This window comes from Ambystoma mexicanum, chromosome 14 (assembly GCF_040938575.1).
Source record: "Ambystoma mexicanum isolate Mex_15411 chromosome 14, UKY_AmexF1_1, whole genome shotgun sequence".
Classification (NCBI taxonomy): Eukaryota; Metazoa; Chordata; class Amphibia; order Caudata; family Ambystomatidae; genus Ambystoma; species Ambystoma mexicanum.
Window position 1 is genome coordinate 505,309,620 of NC_090940.1, and position 20,298 is coordinate 505,329,917.

Here is a 20,298-nt window from a genome sequence, read left to right on the forward strand (position 1 = left end):
TGTACGCCCCATATAGAGGGACACGTATGCATTCCTGCACACAGATGCAGACACACACGTCCGCTCCTATATATACACGTATACATGCGTGCAGGCGCGTGTGTGAGACCCGTCGCATTTGTTTCACTGTGCCCCGCGGGGATGCCCGCCACCATCGCAGCAAGTGCTGCAGAACACAACTCTACTCTGCCCCCGGAGGCAAGTGTTGTATAGAGGTGCTTTCTGTGGCCATTTACCCGAGCTTTTCAACACGCCCATTCCTTGCTGGGCCCCATACGATGAGAGCGATGACGGTGCCGGGTGAAGACATTGCTAGGAGTGGGCCGCCTTTACGCCCGTCTCACGCCCGTCACGGGTCTCCCGGGCGCTCGCCCCTCAGGGCAACTTCTTATGGGAATCTAATAGCCCGCTTCAGGGGCAACTCCGGCGTACTCCTGCTAACAGCTTTCCCAATCCGGCCCTACGTTATGTTATGGTTTTTGGATGGTATACCGCCCAAATTACCACCCTCATAGGTGCAGAGCACCTGGGCGTATCCTTGAAGTGGCGTCCTCCCCCCCCCACAGCAGGGGCAGCAAAACCTTGGTCAACACATGTGCACAGCACACAGGAGGTGTGCAACGAAGAGCCTGCGCTCATTGCGGCCTGCACCTGCGTCAGGCTCGCGTGGACGGAAGCCCCACATGGCATTGCGCAGAGTTTTAAATCGTGACAATGTGGGGTAAAAAAAAGGGGCCCTCCACAATCCTGTCTGCATTGCCAATACGCCGTGTGATAATTTCACCGCCCGTGCACCCCTTTCCCATAGGGGGGTGAGGGTAGGAGGTTCTGCTGCAGAGTGAGGTTGGGGGAGCACACAGAAAAATGAGGGAGCGGTAGGGGTTACCGGGTGTGGGGATCTCCACGCATAACTTGCACTCGCCTTTTAAGGTAAGGCCCTTTGTGCATTGCGAGTCTTCCGGCGAAATAGCCGTTGTTTTGGTTCTGCCCGCACACGGCCACGTGGACCCATCCCCGTGACCTTGCGTGCAAAAAACACACACCCAAAATCCAAGGGCTGCCGTGGGGCGAGCGAAGGAAGGCGCCCCTGAGCACCGCCTTCCTCCCCCATGGCTGGAGTGGATACTTCTGCGAACTGAGCCCGGAAACGAGCGTTATAATCTCGGCTTCCATCCCAGCTGTTCTGATCCTGGGCATGAAAGCCGCATTACCGATGGGGAGTGCCATCTAATGGCTGGTGTGCCAAATGTGTGGCCAGGCAAGACAGCTGGAGAGATGAGGGAAAAGAAACGAGAGGGACACGTGAGATGTACAGAAACTGGCGAGGTGAAACAAGTAACAAAATGTAAGTAGCCTGGAATACGGGACCTATACCGTAAGAGGGAACAGGAGAAAACGACCGACATTAGAAACGAGAGGGTGAAAAGGTAAAAACAAGTGGCAAGGAAGATGAGCAGAAAAAAGAAGCCGCAGAAAGAGAGAGAGAGAAGTGGGACTTACAGAAACGGGAGGTGGGTGCGCGTGAGAGAGTGTGTGTGAGGGGCAACAGAACTCGCACAATAAGAGAACGGCCAATGAGCAAGGGATTAGAGAAAAGAAGTAGCGCGAATAATACAGAGGAAGAAAAAATGAGGCGCGAGCGTGAAGAAGAGCCGAAGAATTGACATCAGAGGTGATAAGGGAGAAAGGAGGAGAAAGGAGAACCCGAGCGGAGAAAACAACCCTAAAGGTAGGAGGGTTAGAGACGTGGGAGAAGAGAACCCTGCAGGAGAGGAAGTCAAAGAGGCAGGGAAGTGCGAGGAAAAGGAGGAGGGGACGAGCGAGAACATGCAGCGGAAACAAAAGAGAAACATAAATGAGTGAAAGGGGTGAGGCATGAGAAAAACGATTAAAGGGGCGATAAAAAAAACCCAATGCAGATAGAGGGCTACAAAAGAGAGAGAGAGAGCGAATTGCGAGAGCAAGAAGTCAGAGTAAAGTTTGTGAAGGGGAGGCATCTGCCACCAGCAGTGCGGAAATTGCCATGTGTGCGTTGTGGCCAGCGAATTCCATGGGCTGTGTGTGTTGCACTTGCACTTAAGGCAGCTGCTGTGGCACCCACAAGGTGTGTGTGCGTCAGACACGCCGGCATCGACGGGGCATTAGCCCACGGTTACAGCCCGGCAGCGCTGCTTTGTGAGGATCTGGAGGCCGGGCCTGGAGGAAGAAGGCGGGCCGCGCCTCTCCCCGGCTCACCTAGCAGCTCCCACGGGCGGTCCCTGCTGTGTGGGAGCGATGGCGGGCGGGCGGGGCCGCCAGCCTCCCCGCACTGCCTGCCCCTAGCCTCTCTGCAGCCGCCCGCCCGGGCCCGCTTCCTCGGAGGGGAAGGTTGAAAGGTGAAAGCTCCCCGGCCCCACCTGCTGTCAGCGTGATGAATGCCCCGGGGTCAGCCGTGCCTTTCCAGGAATGTGGGCTGGGTTACGACAAGGATCAGACAGCGCGGCGCAACGTAAACACCGTCTACTCTTCCGGCTTCTTTTGAAGGTTGCTTGCCTTGGCTTCTTAAGCCCCCACAGGTCCCAGACTCTCTTTGTGTCCCGCTCAAAACTCTTAGACGTGCTTTGTCCCATGCCCCCGCTGCGCCGAAGGCGTCTCCTAGCAGTACTGCCTGTTCCCCAAGCCCTGCCTGAGCACTCAGCGTGTCCCAGTACTCCTTCCCCATGCCCTTCCTAGCAATGGCACTCGTGTGTACCAGACCCGCCTCTGATATGTAACATTTCAAGTACCCCATACTCTTCCTGATAATGACAATCAGCGTGTCCCAGTACTGATATGCAACACTTTCCCCCATGTCCTTACAGGCAATGACACCGAGTGTGTTCCAGTACTGTCTCTGATATGCAACACCTTTCCCCCATGTCCTTACTGGCAATGACACCGAGTGTGTTCCAGTACTGTCTCTGATATGTAATACTTCCCCCGTGTCTTTACAGGCAATGACACTCAGTGTGTCCCAGTTCTGTCTCTGATATGTAATACTTCCCCCGTGTCCTTACAGGCAATGACACCGAGTGTGTTCCAGTACTGTCTCTGATATGTAATACTTCCCCCGTGTCCTTACAGGCAATGACACCGAGTGTGTTCCAGTACTGTCTCTGATATGTAATACTTCCCCCGTGTCCTTACAGGCAATGACACCGAGTGTGTTCCAGTACTGTCTCTGATATGTAATACTTCCCCCGTGTCTTTACAGGCAATGACACTCAGTGTGTCCCAGTTCTGTCTTTGATATGTAATACTTCCCCCGTGTCTTTACAGGCAATGACACTCAGTGTGTCCCAGTACTGTCTCTGATATGTAATACTTCCCCCGTGTCTTTACAGGCAATGACACTCAGTGTGTCCCAGTACTGTCTCTGATATGTAATACTTCCCCCGTGTCTTTACAGGCAATGACACTCAGTGTGTCCCAGTACTGTCTCTGATATGTAATACTTCCCCCGTGTCTTTACAGGCAATGACACTCAGTGTGTCCCAGTACTGTCTCTGATATGTAATATTTCCCCCCGTGTCTTTACAGGCAATGACACTCAGTGTGTCCCAGTACTGTCTCTGATATGTAATACTTCCCCCGTATTTTACAGGCAATGACACTCAGTGTGTCCCAGTACTGTGTCGGATATGCAACACCTTTCCCCCATGTCCTTACGGGCAAACACAGTGTGTCCCAGACCCGCCTCTGATATGTAACATTTAAAGTTCCCCAGACTCTCCTGATAAGAACAATCAGCGTGTCCCAGTACTGATATGCAACACGTTCCCCCGTGTCCTTACTGGAAATAAAACTCAGTGTGTTCCAGTATTGTCTCTGTTATGTAATACCTTTCAAGGCCTGATTCACAGAAGCGTTTTACAATGGCGCAATCCCATAGGAAAACGCCATGTGAATCAGCCCTCAGTGTTTCCCGATACTGTCTTTGATATGCAACACCCCCTCCCATATCCTTACTGGCAATGACACTCAGTGTGTCCCAGTACCGTCTCTGATATGCAACACTCCCCCCATGTCCTTACAGGCAATGACACCCAGTGTGTTCCAGTACTGTCTCTGATATGCAACACCTTTCCCCCATGTCCTTTCTGGCAATGATACTCTTTTGTGTCCCAGTACTGTCTCTGATATATAATACTGTCCTTCATGTCCTTACAGGCAATGATACCCAGTGTGTCCCAGTACTGTCTCTGATAAGTAATACTTCCCCTGTGTCTTTACAGGCAATGACACTCAGTGTGTCCCAGTACTGTCTCGGATACGTAACATTTAAAGTTCCCCAGACTCTCCGGATAATGACAATCAGCGTGTGCCAGTACTGATATGCAACACTTTCCCCCCATGTCCTTTCTGGCAATAACACTCAGTGTGTTCCAGTACTGTCTCTGATATGTAATACCTTCCTCCATATCCTTACTGGCAATGACACTCAAGGCCTGATTCACAGAAGCGTTTTACAATGGCGCAATCCCATAGGAAAACGCCATGTGAATCAGCCCTCAGTGTTTCCCAGTGCTGTCTCTGATATACAACGCCCCCTCCCATATCCTTACTGGCAATGACACTCAGTGAGTCGCAGTACCGTCTCTGATATGCAACACTCCCCTCCGCCCCCCCCCATGTCCTTACTGGCAATAACACTCAGTGTGTCCCAGTACTGTCTCTGACATGCAACACTTTCCCCCATGTCTTTACTGGCAATGACGCTCACTGTGTCCCAGTACCGTCTCTGATATGCAACGCCCCATCTCCTTACTGGCAATAACACTCAGTGTGTCCCAGTTCTGTCTTTGATATGTAATACTTTCCCCCGTGTCCTAACAGGCAATGACACCAGTGTGTTCCAGTACTGTCTTTGATATGCAACATCTTTCCCCCATGCCCTTACAGGCAATGACCCTCAGTGTGACCCAGTACTGTCTCTGATATACAACTCCCTTTCTCCTCCCCCGTATTGATACTCATTGAACTCAGTACTGTCTCTGATATAGGACTCTGCTTTCCAATTCCCTGCCTAGTAATTACACTCAGCATGTCCAAGTACCGTCTTTGATATGCAACACTTTCTCCCCATGTCCTTACTGGCAATGACTCTCAGTGTGTACCAGTACTGTGTCTGATATGCAACCCTTTTCCCCGTGTCCTTAAAGGCAATGACACTTAGTGTGCCCCAGTACTCTCTCTGGAATGCAACACCTTTTCTCCTCCCCCGTATTGATACTCATTGTGCTCAGTACTGTCTCTGATATAGGGCATTGCTTTCCCATTCCCTGCCTAGTATTGACACTCAACGTGTCTCAATACTGTCTCTGCGATAGAACACTTCTTCCCCATGCTCTGTCCGGTAATGGCATTCAGCGTGTCTCAGTACTGTCTCCAATATGCAACACCTCTTCCCCACCCCCTGCCCTTTATTGATACCCAATATGTCCCAGTGCTGTCTTTGATATGTAACAGCTACTTGGCTGAATGCCCAGCTCCTCTCATGGTAGTGTATATGTTCCAGGCTGTCCCTGAAATATGTCCCTGTACATCCACTGATATTTAACAGTTCTTGCTCCCAGTGCCCTGTCCTGCCAGACGAAGACACTCCCTGAGTCCCAGTTCTGTCGCGATATGTAAAACAGCCAGTTACCCAAGCCATGCTCTTCTTGTCCAAAGTCCTCTGCCTTTCCCAGTACAGCAGAGCTCCCATTTCCCAGTACAGCAGAGCTCTCGTGGCCAAGTACAGCAGAGCTCTCATTGCCCAGTACAGCAGAGCTCTCATTGCCCAGTACAGCAGCGCTCTCGTTGCTCAGTTCAGCAGAGCTCTCGTTTCCCAGTACAGCAGAGCTCTTGTTGGCCAGTCCAGCAGAGTTCTCGTAACCCAGTCCAGCAGAGCTCTCGTTTCCCAATACAGCAGAGCTCTCGTGGCCAAGTACAGCAGAGCTCTCATTGCCCAGTACAGCAGCGCTCTCGTTTCCCAGTACAGCAGAGCTCTCGTTGCTCAGTTCAGCAGAGCTCTCGTTTCCCAGTACAGCAGAGCTCTCGTTGCTCAGTACAGCAGAGCTCTCGTGGCCAAGTACAGCAGAGTTCTCATTGCCCAGTACAGCAGCGCTCTCATTTCCCAGTACAGCAGAGCTCTCGTTGCTCAGTTCAGCAGAGCTCTCGTTGGTCAGTACAGCAGAGCTCTCGTTGGCCAGTACAGCAGAGCTCTCGTTTCCCAGTACAGCAGAGCTCTCGTTGCCCAGTACAGCAGAGCTCTTGTTATCCAGTACAGAAGAGCTCTCGTTGCCCAGTACATTAGCGCTCTCGTTTCCCAGTACAGCACAGCTCTTGTTGCCCAGTTTAGCAGAGCTCTCGTTGCCCAGTTCAGCAAAGCTCTCGTTGCCCAGTACAGCAGAGCTCTTGTTGGCCAGTACAGAGGAGCTCTCATTGCCCAGTTCAGTAGAGCTCTCGTTGCCCAGTACAGCAGAGCTCTTGTTGCCCAGGTAAGCAGAGCCCTCGTTGCCCAGTTCAGCAGAGCCCTCGTTGCCCAGTACAGCAGAGATCTCCTTTGCCAGTACAGCAGAGCCCTTGTTCCCCAGTACAGCAGAGCTCTCGTTGCCCAGTCCAGCAGAGCTCTCGTTGCACAGTACAGCAGAGCTCTTGTTGCCCAGTACAGCAGAGCCCTCGTGGCCCAGTACAGCAGAGCTCTTGTTGCCCAGTTCAGCAGAGCTCTCGTTGTCCAGTTCAGCAGAGCTCTCGTTGCCCAGTTCAGCAGGGGTTCTGGTTTCCCAATTCAGCAGAGCTCTCGTTCCCCAGTTCATCAGAGCTCTCGTTGCCCAGTTCGGCAGAGCTCTCGTTTACCAGTTCAGCAGAGCTCTCGTTGCCCAGTACAGCAGAGCTCTCGTTGCACAGTTTAGCAGAGCTCTCGTTGCCCAGTTCAGCAGAACTCTCGTTGCCCAGTTCGACGGAGCTCTCGTTTCCCATTGGAGCAGAGCTCTCGTTGCCAAGTTCAGAAGAGCTCTCGTTGCCCAGTGCAGCAAAGCTCTCGTTTCCCAGTACAGCAGAGCTCTAGTTGCCCAGTTCAGCAGAGCTCTTGTTTCCCAGTTCAGCAGAGCTCTCGTTGCACAGTTCAGCAGAGCTCTCGTTGCCTAGTCCAGCAGAGCTCTCGTTGCCCAGTCCAGCAGAGCTCTCAGTTCAGCAGAGCTCTCAGTTCAGCAGAACTCTCGTTGCCCAGTTCAGAAGAGCTCTCGTTGCCCAGTTCAGCAGAGCTCTCGTTGCCAAGTTCAGCAGAGCTCTCGTTGCCCAGTGCAGCAGAGCACTCGTTGCCCAGTACAGCAGATCTCTTGTTGCCCAGTCCAGCAGAGCTCTCGTTGCCCAGTTCAGCAGAGCTCTTGTTTCCCAGCTCAGCAGAGCTCTCATTGCCTAGTCCAGCAGAGCTCTCGTTGCCCAGTCCAGCAGAGCTCTCGTTGCCCAGTTCAGCAGAGCTCTCGTTGCCCAGTTCAGCAGAGCTCTCGTTGCACAGTTCAGCAGAGCAGTACAGCCGAGATCACGTTTCCCAGTACAGCAGAGCTCTCCTTTCCCAGTTCAGCAGAGCTCTCAGTTCAGCAGAGCTCTCAGTTCAGCAGAGCTCTCGTAACCCAGTCCAGCAGAGCTCTCCTTTCCCATTTCAGCAGAGCTTTCGTTTCCCAGTTCCACATAGAGAATACCACCCAGTCTTGTTTTTTCAAGGGATTGTGAAACTTGTGTTAGGACTACAAATCCTACAATTCCAGGATAAAAACGGGACTGGATGGACTTCTCATGCATGGAATGGGGAAACTTGAGAGCTCCGGTATTTATAATGCTCTCTCCGGCCCTCTAATACAGGGGTCTGCATCCGCTGACTTTCCACCTGTGTTGGACTACAACTCCCATCAGCATTAGCTAGCGTAGTCAATGGTGAGACATCAATGGAATTGGTGTCCAAAATATCTGGAGAACCAGAGGTGGCAGACCCCTCCTCTACCATAGGTGACGTGTAAAGGACCCTGTACTCCATACACTGCTGTGGCCAGTGATGGCGCTCGCCGTTTTCCAGTACTGCCGTTATGCTCTGCCCCCGTGTTGGCACTATCTGTGTCAATGTACTGTTTCTGACAGGTTATAGTCCCTGTCCGTATACCAAGACCAGTGTTGGCACTCTATGTCTCTCTGTGCCCCCGTACTGTCTCTGAGATATCACAGTTACCGTTCCTATGCCCTGCCCAGCAAGGGCACGCTCTTTGTCCCTGTACTGTTTCTGGCATGTTCTCTGCCCGTATACCCTGCCCCGTGTTGGCACTCTCGGTGTCCCAATACTGTTTCTGTTATTTCACAGATCCTGTCCCTATACCCTGCCCAGTGAGGGCACTCTCTGTGTCCCAATACTGTTTCTGACTTGCAGTCCCTGTCTCTAAACCCTGCCCAGTGTTTGCACACTCTGTGCCCCTGTACTGTTTCTGACATGTTGGTCTCTTTCCACATACCCTACAAAGTGTTGGCACTCTATGTGCCCCTCTACTGTTTATGCCATGTTATAGTCCCTGTCCGTATACCCTGCCCAGTGTTGGCACACTCTGTACCCCTGTACTGTTTCTGACATGTATACCCTGCCCAGTGTTGGCACACTCTGTGCCCCTGTACTGTTTCTGACATGTTGGTCTCTTTCCACACACCCTACAAAGTGTTGGCACTCTATGTGTCCCTGTACTGTTTATGCCATGTTATAGTCCCTGTCCGTATACCCTGCCCAGTGTTGGCACACTCTGTGCCCCTGTACTGTTTCTGACATGTATACCCTGCCCAGTGTTGGCACACTCTGTGCCCCTGTACTGTTTCTGACATGTTAGTCTCTTTCCACACACCCTACAAAGTGTTGGCACTCTATGTGCCCCTGTACTGTTTATGCCATGTTATAGTCCCTGTCCGTATACCCTGCCCAGTGTTGGCACACTCTGTGCCCCTGTACTGTTTTTGACATGTATACCCTGCCCAGTGTTGGCACACTCTGTGCCCCTGTACTGTTTCTGACATGTATACCCTGCCCAGTGTTGGCACACTCTGTGCCCCTGTACTGTTTCTGACATGTATACCCTGCCCAGTGTTGGCACACTCTGTGCCCCTGTACTGTTTTTGACATGTATACCCTGCCCAGTGTTGGCACACTCTGTGCCCCTGTACTGTTTCTGACATGTATACCCTGCCCAGTGTTGGCACACTCTGTGCCCCTGTACTGTTTCTGACATGTTGGTCTCTTTCCCCATACCCCGCCCAGCGCTGGCAATCTCGGTGTCCCAGTACTGTCTCTGCTAAGCACCAAGTCCTGTGCCCACACCCCGCTGTCCCCAGGGATGGCACTCTGTGTGGGCCACTGCTTTGTTCTGCCGCGGGTTGCCACTCTCTGTGCCCAACCTCTGGCTCTGATATGCGCCCTCTCTTGCTCCCCATGCACTGCTCTTCCTGGGGTGCAGCTGGTACCACATTTGCTACTTTCCATCCTTGCAAGCCGTGCCTTGCCAGGCATGCAGCTGATTCCTTGGTCTGGCGATGGCTCGCCTCGCTTTCCTCCCCAGTGCATGCTCCTGCATGCTTCAACTTTCCCTTTCGGGTGCTCTCTCCTGCCCCGTGATGCTCTCTGCTCCAGCGCCGACTCGTGTTTCTTACAGCCCCCCGCCCCCTCTGCAAGCGTTCGTTGCTTTGCCTGATTGAGTGCATCCCAACACACATTCAGAGAGGGCTGCAGGTCTTCCATGTGCGTGCACAGTCTGACTGTGTGTGTCCCGCAACAGAAGTTCTGATATGCCACAGCGCTTCCTTGTGCATGCACAGTCTGACTGTGTGTGTCCCGCAACAGAAGTTCTGATATGCCACAGCGCTTCCTTGTGCATGCACAGTCTAAATGTTTGTGTCCCGCAACAGAAGTTCTGATATGCCACAGCGCTTCCTTGTGCATGCACAGTCTGACTGTGTGTGTCCCGCAACAGAAGTTCTGATATGCCACAGCGCTTCCTTGTGCATGCACAGTCTGACTGTGTGTGTCCCGCAACAGAAGTTCTGATATGCCACAGCGCTTCCTTGTGCATTCTCTTCCTGATTGTGTGTATCCCGGTGCAGGAAATATGCCACAGCTCTTCCTTGTGCATGCACAGTCTGACTGTTTGTGTCCCCCAACAGAAGTTCTGATATGCCACAGCGCTTCCTTGTGCATGCACAGTCTTACTGTGTGTGTCCCACATCAGAAGTTCTGATATGCCACAGCGCTTCCTTGTGCATTCTCTTCCTGATTGTGTGTATCCCGGTGCAGGAAATATGCCACACTCTTCCTTGTGCATGCACAGTCTGACTGTTTATGTCCCACAACAGAAGTTCTGATATGCCACAGCGTTTGCCTGTGCATTCTCTTCCTGATTGTGTGCATCCCGGTGCAGGAAATTTGCCACAGCTCTTCCTTGTGCATGCACAGTCTGAATGTTTGTGCCCCACAACAGAAGTTCTGATATGCCACAGCGCTTCCTTGTGCATGCACAGTCTGAATGTTTGTGTCCCGCAACAGAAGTTCTGATATGCCACAGCGCTTCCTTGTGCATGCGCAGCCTGACTGTGTGTGTCCCGCAACAGAAGTTCTGATATGCCACAGCGCTTCCTTGTGCATGCACAGTCTGACTGTGTGTGTCCCGCAACAGAAGTTCTGATATGCCACAGAGCTTCCTTGTGCATTCTCTTCCTGATTGTGCGTATCCCGGTGCAGGCAATATGCCACAGCTCTTCCTTGTGCATGCACAGTCCGACTGTTTGTGTCCCCCAACAGAAGTTCTGATATGCCACAGCGCTTCCTTGTGCATGCACAGTCTGACTGTGTGTGTCCCACATCAGAAGTTCTGATATGCCACAGCGCTTCCTTGTGCAGTCTCTTCCTGATTGTGTGTATCCCGGTGCAGGAAATTTGCCACAGCTCTTCCTTGTGCATGCACAGTCTGACTGTGTGTGTCCCACACCAGAAGTTCTGACATGCCACAGCTCTTCCTTGTGCATTCTCTGCCTGATTGTGTGGGTCCTGCTGCAGGAAATATCTCACAGCCCTTCATTATGTGTCCAAAGTCTGAGAGTGTGTGTACCAGTACAAGCTCTGATATGCCACAGCTCTTCCCTGTGCATGCAGAGTCTGCGAGTGTGTGTCCAGGTACAGAAAATGATATGTCATAGCTCTTCATTGTGCATGCAGAGTCTGATAGTGTGTGTTCCAGTACACGCTCTGATATGCCAGAGCTCTTCCTTGTGCATGCAGTTTGATTGTGTGTGTCCCAGTACAAGCTGTGATATGCCACAGCTCTAGTGTGTGTTCCAGTATACGCTGTGATATGTCACAGCGCTTCCTTGTGCGCGCACAGTCTGACTGTGTGTGTGCGTGTGTGTGTGTGTCTCAACACAAGTTCTAATATGCCTTATACATTCTCTGCCAGATTGTGTGTGTCCCGGTACAGGAAATATGTCACAGCTCTTCCTTGTGCTTACACAGTCTGATTGTATGTCCCAGTACACGCTCTGATATGCCACAGCTCTTCCTTGTGCATTCTGTCTCTGTGTGTCTCCCACAGTACAAGCAGGAGCTCTTCCATGTGCATGTTTTGCATGATTATGTGTACCAGTACATGCTATAATATGCATTGTCTCTTCCACGTGTTTGACTGTGTGTCTTCCAGTACAGGATCTGCCCTTCCAGGTTATGCACTGCCTTATTGCTTTTGTCCCAGTACAGGCACTGATATGCCACAGCTTTACTTAGTGAATAATGTACCTGATTGTGTGTCTCACAGACTGTGTGATCCACTAGTGCTGGCTGATTATCTCTATCTCGGTACCGGCTGCGATATGTCACAGCTCTTCCTTCTGCATGCTTTGTGTCCCCCAGTACAGGCTCTGATATGTCGCAGCTCTCCCCTTTGCAAACCCTACCTGCCTACGTGTGCCTCAGTACAGGTTCCGATATGTTGCAGCTCTTCCTTGCTCTTGCTGTGCCTGATTTTGTGTGCTCCAGTACAGGCTCCGTTATGTTGCAGCTCTTCCTTGCTCTTGCTGTGCCTGATTTTGTGTCCTCCAGTACAGGCTCCGTTATGTTGCAGCTCTTCCTTGCTCTTGCTGTGCCTGATCTTGTGTCCTCCAGTACAGGCTCCGTTATGTTGCAGCTCTTCCTTGCTCTTGCTGTGCCTGATTTTGTGTCCTCCATTACAGTCTCCGATATGTTGCAGCTCTTCCTTGCTCTTGCTGTGCCTGATTTTGTGTCCTCCAGTACAGGCTCCGTTATGTTGCAGCTCTTCCTTGCTCTTGCTGTGCCTGATTTTGTGTCCTCCAGTACAGGCTCCGTTATATTGCAGCTCTTCCTTGCTCTTGCTGTGCCTGATTTTGTGTCCTCCAGTACAGGCTCCGTTATGTTGCAGCTCTTCCTTGCTCTTGCTGTGCCTGATTTTGTGTCCTCCATTACAGTCTCCGATATGTCGCAGCTCTTCCTTGCTCTTGCTGTGCCTGATTTTGTGTCCTCCAGTACAGGCTCCGTTATGTTGCAGCTCTTCCTTGCTCTTGCAGTTCCTGAGCATGTGTTGCCCCAGTAAGGAATTTGATAAACAGCCGTTCTTCCTTGCTCTTGCTGTGCCTGATTGTGTGTCCTCCATTACAGGCTCAGATATATCGCATCTCTACTTTGCTCTTGCTGTGCCTGATTTTGTGCCCTCCAGTACTGGCTCCGATAAGTCACAGCTCTTCCTTGTTCTTGCTGTGCCTGATTTTGTGTCCTCCATTACAGTCTCCGATATGTCGCAGCTCTTCCTTGCTCTTGCTGTGCCTTGCCTGAGTTTGTGTCCTCCAGTACTGGCTCCGATAAGTCACAGCTCTTCCTTGTTCTTGCTGTGCCTGATTTTGTGTCCTCCATTACAGTCTCCGATATGTCGCAGCTCTTCCTTGCTCTTGCTGTGCCGTGCCTGATTTTGTGTCCTCCAGTACTGGCTCCGATATTTCACAGCTCTTTTTAGTCCATGCCCTGTCCCAGCACAGGCGTTGCTATATCACAGCTCTTTTTGGTGCATGCCCTGCCTGTGTGCGTCCCAGTACATGCTTTGATATATCACAGTTTGTTTTGGTGCATGCCCTGCCTGTGTGCGTCCCAGTACAGGCTTTGATATATCACAGTTTGTTTTAGTGCATGCCCTGCCTGTGCGTGTCCCAGTACAGGCTTTGATATATCACAGTTTGTTTTAGTGCATGCCCTGCCTGTGCGTGTCCCAGTACAGGCTTTGATATATCACAGTTTGTTTTAGTGCATGCCCTGCCTGTGCGTGTCCCAGTACAGGCTTTGATATATCATAGTTTGTTTTAGTGCATGCCCTGCCTGTGTGTGTCCCAGTACAGGCTTTGATATATCACAGTTTGTTTTAGTGCATGCCCTGCCTGTGCGTGTCCCAGTACAGGCTTTGATATATCACAGTTTGTTTTAGTGCATGCCCTGCCTGTGCGTGTCCCAGTACAGGCTTTGATATATCACAGTTTGTTTTAGTGCATGCCCTGCCTGTGTGTGTCCCAGTACAGGCTTTGATATATCACAGTTTGTTTTAGTGCATGCCCTGCCTGTGTGTGTCCCAGTACAGGCTTTGATATATCACAGTTTGTTTTAGTGCATGCCCTGCCTTTGTGCGTCCCAGTACAGGCTTTGATATATCACAGTTTGTTTTAGATGTTGCAGCTCTACATTGTGCACATGGGTGGACTGGGAGGCACCAGTGGCCAGGGACTGGTATGAACTTCAACAGAATTCAAACACATTTAAAACAGTCCCCTCTATACATCACTGTGAACACCTCTGTTTTCAGAAGCACAGCCACAACAAATATTTCTGATCCCATTGCTAACACGGCTGTGTCACAAATATAGTTCAATGATGTTTTGTCAAACACTGCACAGGCTGAGGAAAACATAAACAGGAGGGATTCTAGTTTTTTAAAAAAAATATATATATATAGTGCTTCCTGTCCTGCTTCACAGCACTGGTGATACTACACATCATTATCAAACAGAGAGAAAAATGGGTTGACCCTTCCTGGCCTTGAACATGTTACCTACCTACAGTGTGAGCACACAACTCAGCAGCAAGCACCAAACACACTCAGCTGTCTGCCCTGCAGGTGACCTTGAGCCTTGGAGGTGTGGCCGAACAGTGGCCAACCCTTTATTCACACTGATGGCTGTAGTAGGAACATGCTGCAGGATTTCTCCCAGAGCCTTTACTGATGTTAATGTGCGTTTTCAGCGGGTTTGTCTCAGTTGAGGCAGCCTTGGTTTGAGAGGGAAGGAAGGGCGGCTATAATGTGCAGAAAGGCAGCCCTAAACCATCCAAGGACCAGCCCTGGCGTCTCTGATGCTGCTGGTACACCTGGCGAATTCCTGGCCGGTTTCGTGGCTTGCTTGTGCATGCACTGCCTGCCCGTGGGTGTCCCAATCTATGCTTCGATGGATCACAGCTCCCCCTGTGCATGCACTGCCTGCCTGTGGGTGTCCCAGTCTATGCTTCGATGGATCACAGCTCCCCCTGAGCATGCACTGTCTGCCTGTGGGTGTCCCAGTCTATGCTTCGATGGATCACAGCACTCCTTGTGCATGCACTGCACGCGTGTGTGTGTATGTGTGTGTGTGTATAGGTGTAGGTGTGTGTAGGTGTGTGTGTGTGTTGGTGTGTGTGTGTAGGTGTCCCAGTACAGGCTCTGATATGTCACAGCTCTTCCTAGGGTATGCTCTGCACTGGTGTAGGTGTGTGTGTGTAGGTGTGTGTGTAGGTGTGTGTGTGCAGGTGTCCCAGACTACTACAGGCTCTGATATGTCACAGCTCTTCCTAGGGTATGCTCTGCCTGCCTGCCTGTGGCTGTCCGGGTAAAAGCTCCAATATTGTGCAGCTCTCTTGTGCATGTCGCAGTACAGGCCCCGAACTCTCAGTTTTGCCTGTCCTGCCATTCTGTGTGTGTGTGTCCCAGTACAGGCTCCAATATGTGGCAGCTCCCATTCGTGCACCCTCGCCTTGCCTGCGTTTGTCCCATTACATGCTTAGGTATATTGCAGCTCTCCCTTGTGCATGCCCTGCAATTCTGTGTGTGTTTTGCAGTACGGGCACTAATATGTGGCAGCTCTCCTTTGTGCATACCCTGCCTGTCTGCGTTTGTCCCATTACAGGGTCTGGTATATTGCAGCTCTCCCTTTAGCATGCCCTGCCATGCTGTGTGTGAGTCCATGTACAGGCTCCAATATGTGGCAGCTCTCCTTTGTGCATCCTCTGCTTGCCTACGTGTGTCCCATTACAGGCTCAGGTATGTTGCTTCTCTCCCTTTTGCATGCACTGCCATTCTGTGTGGGAGTCCCACTACAGGCTCTGATATGTGGCAGCTCTCATTTGTGCATACTCTGCCTGCCTGCATTTGTCCCATTACAGGCTCAGGTATGTTACAGCTCTCCCTTTTGCATGCCCTGCCATTCTGTATGTGTGTCCCTGTACAGGCTCCAATATGTAGCAGATCTCCTTTGTGCATACTCTGCCTGCCTATTTTTGTACCATTACAGGCTCAGGTAGGTTGCAGCTCTCTCTTGTGCATGTTCAGACTGCCTGTGTGTGTGTGTGTGTCCCAGAACAGCCTATAATATGTCACAGCTCAAACCTGTGCATTTGTTGCCTGTGTATGCGTGTGTGTGTGTGTAGGTATGTGTGTGTGTGTGTGTGTAGGTTTGTATGTGTAGGTGTGTGTGTGTGTGTGTGTAGGTGTGTGTGTGTAGGTTGGTGTGTGTGTAGGTTTGTGTGGGTAGGTGTGTGTGTGTAGGTGTCCCAGTACAAGCTCTGATATGTCACAGCTCTTCCTAGGGTATGCTCTGCACTGGTGTAGGTGTGTGTGTAGGTGTGTGTGTGTGTGTGTGTGTGTGTGTGTGTGTGTGTGTGTAGGTGTGTGTGTGTAGGTGTCCCAGTACAGGCTCTGATATGTCACAGCTCTTCCTAGGGTATGCTCTGCACTGGTGTAGGTGTGTGTGTGTAGGTGTGTGTGTGTGTGTGTGTGTAGGTGTGTGTGTGCAGGTGTCCCAGACTAGTACAGGCTCTGATATGTCACAGCTCTTCCTAGGGTATGCTCTGCCTGCCTGCCTGTGGCTGTCCGGGTAAAAGCTTCAATATTGTGCAGCTCTCTTGTGCATGTCGCAGTACAGGCCCCGAACTCTCAGTTTTGCCTGCACTGCCATTCTGTGTGTGTGTCCCAGTACAGGCTCCAATATGTGGCAGCTCCCCTTTGTGCATCCTCGCCTTGCCTGCGTTTGTCCCATTACATGCTTAGGTATGTTGCAGCTCTCCCTTGTGCATGCCCTGAAATTCTGTGTGTGGTTTGCAGTACGGGCTCCAATATGTGGCAGCTCTCCTTTGTGCATACCCTGCCCGTCTGCGTTTGTCCCATTACAGGGTCAGGTATATTGCAGCTCTCCCTTTAGCATGCCCTGCCATGCTGTGTGTGAGTCCATGTACAGGCTCCAATATGTGGCAGCTCTCCTTTGTGCATCCTCTGCTTGCCTACGTGTGTCCCATTACAGGCTCAGGTATGTTGCTTCTCTCCCTTTTTAATGCCCTGCCATTCTGTATGGGAGTCCCATTACAGGCTCTGATATGTGGCAGCTCTCCTTTGTGCATACCCTGCCTGTCTGCGTTTGTCCCATTACAGGGTCTGGTATATTGCAGCTCTCCCTTTGCATGCCCTGCCATGCTGTGTGTGAGTCCATGTACAGGCTCCAATATGTGGCAGCTCTCCTTTGTGCATCCTCTGCTTGCCTGCGTGTGTCCCATTACAGGCTCAGGTATGTTGCTTCTCTCCCTTTTTAATGCCCTGACATTCTGTATGGGAGTCCCATTACAGGCTCTGATATGTGGCAGCTCTCTATTGTGCATGTTCTAACTGCCTGTGTGTGTGCGTGCCCCTCAGAACAGGCTATAATATGTCACAGCTCTAACCTGTGCATTTGTTGCCTGTGTGCGTGTGTGTGTGTGTGTGGATGTAGGTGTGTGTGTATGTGTGTGTGTGTGTGTGTGTGTGTGTAGGTGTGTGCGTAGTTTCCCAGTACATGCTCTGATATGTCACAGCTCTCCCTAAGGTATGCTCTGCCTACCTGCCTGCCTGTGGCTGTCCAGTAAGGCTACGATGTGTCTCAGCTCTCCCTTGTGCATTGTATATATACATTTGTTCTCTGCGTTGTCCATGCTCTGCATGCTTATAAGTGTCCCAGTATAGGCTCCAATATGTGCATGCCGCAATATAGGCTCCAAACTCTCCCTTGTGCCTGCCCTGCCATTCTGTTTGTGTGTACCAGTATAGGCTCCCATATGTCACAACTCATCCTTGTGCATGCTCTGTATTCCGGTTTGTGTGTGTTCCAGTACAGGATCTAATATGTCAGATCTTTCCCTTGTGCATGCCCTACCTACCTGCATGTGTCCCAGTACGGGCTTGGATATGTGGCAGCTCTGCTTTGTGCATGCTATGCATGCCTGTGTGCGTCCCAGTACAGGCTCGGTTATATCGCAGCTCTCCCTTGATCATTCTCTGCTTAGCTGTGTGTGTGTGTTCCAGTACAGGCTCTGCGCAGCTATCCCTTGGGCACGCTCTGCCTTCCTCAGTGTGTCCCCCAGTAAAGGCTCTGTAATTTCACATCTCTCCTTGTGCACGCTCTGCTTTCCTCGTGTGTGTGTCCCCGTACAGGATCTGTAATATCACATAACTCCTTATGCACGCACTGCCTTCCTCGGTGTGTGTCCCAGTACAGGCTCTGTAATTTCTTTGCTCCTTGTGCACACTATGCCTCCTTCAGTGTGTCCCCAGTACAGGCTCTGTAATTTCACATCTCTCCTTGTCCATGCTCTGCCTTTCCCAGTGTGTGTCCCAGTACAGGTTATGTAATATCACATCTCTCCTTGTGCATGCTCTGCCTTCCTCGGTGTGTGTCCCAGTACAGGCTCTGTAATTTCTTTGCTCCTTGTGCACACTATGCCTCCTTCAGTGTGTCCTCAGTGCAGGCTCTGTGATTTCACATCTCTCCTTGTCCATGCTCTGCCTTTCTCAGTGTGTGTCCCAGTACAAGCTATGCAATATCACATCTCTCCTTGTGCATGCTCTGCCTTTCTCAGTGTGTGTCGCAGTACAGGCTATGTAATATCACATCTCTCCTTGTGCACGCTCTGCCTTCCTCAGTGCATGTCCCAGTACAGGCTGTGTAATTTCACATTTCTCCTTGTACATGCTCTGCCTTTCTCAGTGCGAGTCCCAGTACAGGCTTTGTAATTTCACATCTCTCCTTGTGCACACTCTGCCTTTCTCAGTGCATGTCCCTGTACAGGCTATGTAATTTCACATTTCTCCTTGTACACACTCTGCCTTTCTCAGTGCATGTCCCAGTACAGTCTCTGCAATATCACATCTCTCATTGTGCATGCTCTGCCTTTCTCAGGGTGTCTCAGTACAGGCTCTGTAATGTCACATCTCTCCTTGTGCACGCTCTGCCTTCCTCAGTGCGTGTCCCAGTACAAGCTCTGTAATATCACATCTCTCCTTGTGGAGGTTCTGCCAGTCCATGTCCCAGCACAGGCTGTGTAATTTCACATCTCTCCTTGTACACACTCTGCCTTTCTCAGTGCGTGTCCCAGTACAAGCTCTGTAATATCACATCTCTCCTTGTGGACGTTCTGCCAGTGTATGTCCCAGTACAGGCTGTGTAATTTCACATCTCTCCTTATGCAGGCTCTGCCTTTCTCAGTGCATGTCCCAGTACAGGCTCTGTAATATCACATCTATCCTTGTGCACTCGCTGCCTTTCTCAGTGTGTGTCCCAGTACAGGCTGTGTAATTTCACATCTCTCCTTATGCAGGCTCTGCCTTTCTCAGTGCATGTCCCAGTACAGGCTCTGTAATATCACAACTATCCTTGTGCACTCGCTGCCTTTCTCAGTGCGTGTTCCAGTACAGGCTCTGTAATATCACATCTCTCCTGGTGCACTCTCTGCTTCCCTCAGTGCGTGTCGCAGTACAGGGTCTGTAATATCACATTTATCCTTGTGCGTGCTCTGCCTTTCTCAGTGCATGTCCCAGTACAGGCTGTGTAATTTCACATTTCTCTTTGTGCACGCTCAGCCTTTCTCAGTGCATGTCCCAGCCTTTCTCAGTACGTGTCCCAGTACAGGCTGTGTAATTTCACACCTCTCCTTTTGCACTCTCTGCCTTTCTCAGTGCATGTCCCAGTACAGGCTCTGTAATATTGCATCTCTCCTTGTGCACCCTCTGCCTCCCTCAGTGCGTGTCCCAGTACAGGCTCTGTAATATAGCATCTCTCCTTGTGCATGCTCTGCCTTTCTCAGTGCGTGTCTCAGTACAGGCTGTGTAATTTCAAATCTCTCCTTGTGCATGCTCTGCCTTTCTCAGTGCGTGTCCTAGTACAGGGCCTGTAATATCGCATCTCTCCTTGTGCACGCTCTGCCTTTCTCAGCATGTGTCCCAGTACAGGCTGTGTAATATCACATCTCTCCTTTTGCACACTTTTCCTTTCTCAGTGCTTGTCACAATACAGCCTCTGTAATATCACATCTCTCCTTATGCAGGCTCTGCCTTTCTCAATGCTTGTCCCAGTACAGGTTCTGTAATGTCACATATCTCCTTATGCACACTCTGCCTTTCTCAGTGCGTGTGCCAGTGCAGGCTGTGTAATTTCACGTCCCTCCATGTGCACGCTCTGCCTTTCTCAGTACGTGTCCCAGTACATGTTCTGTATTATCACGACTCTCCTTGTGCACACTCTGCCTTTCTCAGTGCGTGTGCCAGTGCAGGCTGTGTAATTTCACGTCTCTCCTTGTGCACGCTCTGCCTTTCTCAGTGCGTGCCCCAGTACAGGCTCTGCAATATCACGTCCCTCCATGTGCACGCTCTGCCTTTCTCAGTGCATGTCCCAGTACATGCTCTGTACTATCACATCTCCCCTTGTGCACGCTCTGCCTTTCTCAGTGCGTGTCCCAGTACAGGCTGTGTAATTTCACATCTCTCCTTGTTTACGCTATTCCTTTCTCAGTGCGTGTCCCAGTACAGGCTCTGTAATATCACGTATCTCCTTGTGCTCGCTCTGCCTTTCTCAGTGCATGTCCCTGTACAGGCTATGAAATTTCACATTTCTCCTTGTACACAATCTGCCTTTCTCAGTGCATGTCCCAGTACAGTCTCTGCAATATCACATCTCTCATTGTGC

General features: G+C 51.0%; 1 long non-coding RNA gene across 1 annotated transcript in view; it reads left to right on the plus strand.

The window, feature by feature from the left end:
• Positions 1 to 1,589: 1,589 nt before the first annotated feature.
• LOC138526905 (uncharacterized) overlaps positions 1,590 to 20,298 on the plus strand; it is a 136,584-nt gene continuing 117,875 nt past the window's right edge. Inside the window, exon 1 of the long non-coding RNA XR_011283771.1 lies at positions 1,590 to 1,729. This is a non-coding gene — a long non-coding RNA (uncharacterized lncRNA). The remainder of the gene's footprint in view (positions 1,730 to 20,298) is intronic.